Genomic DNA, 612 nt, shown 5'->3' with positions numbered 1-612 from the left:
ACTGGTACAATTTAGATATACATAACAGTCAGACCCACCATAGTAAATTTTAACTATGTACATGATATATCTCGATTTGTCTTTTTTTCTTCAGTTCTCTTCCTTCCCTTCAACCCCTCTACCCCCATTATTTACAAAGCTTTGTTTCCATTTTATCTTTCTTTTAACATTTTTTTCATTTCCCTTCCTTCCTTCCCTCCCTTTTAAAAGCGTTCTTTCTACTTCACACTAGCTATTGCACCTTTTGGTCCTTATTTACTCTTTGAACTTTTCACACTATGGAGACAATGTCATATTTACACATATGTGCCCAATTTATTTCGCTAAGGTGTATGGTCTCAAGGTGCATTCCTTTACCTACAAAAAGCACAAGTTTACCTTTCATTTTTTAAAGAAATATAAAACTATTCATTGACCACTGTTCACCATTATTTACAATAAATTAAATAATATACATTAGGATAACATTCTGAATACTGAAAATTTATTTTCCTGGCTTCTGCTAAAAACAGTAATGCAAATATTTTTTAATAATTTTATTGAGAAACAAATAGCAATGAGATAGTTTCAAAACCAATTAGTAGGGCTGGGGAGATGGCTCAGTGGAATAAG

The sequence above is a fragment of the Octodon degus genome, unplaced genomic scaffold (assembly GCF_000260255.1).
Source record: "Octodon degus isolate 3935 unplaced genomic scaffold, OctDeg1.0 scaffold00343, whole genome shotgun sequence".
Lineage (NCBI taxonomy): Eukaryota > Metazoa > Chordata > Mammalia > Rodentia > Octodontidae > Octodon > Octodon degus.
The sequence above is the reverse complement of the archived record's forward strand: the minus strand, read 5'-3'. Positions refer to the sequence as shown.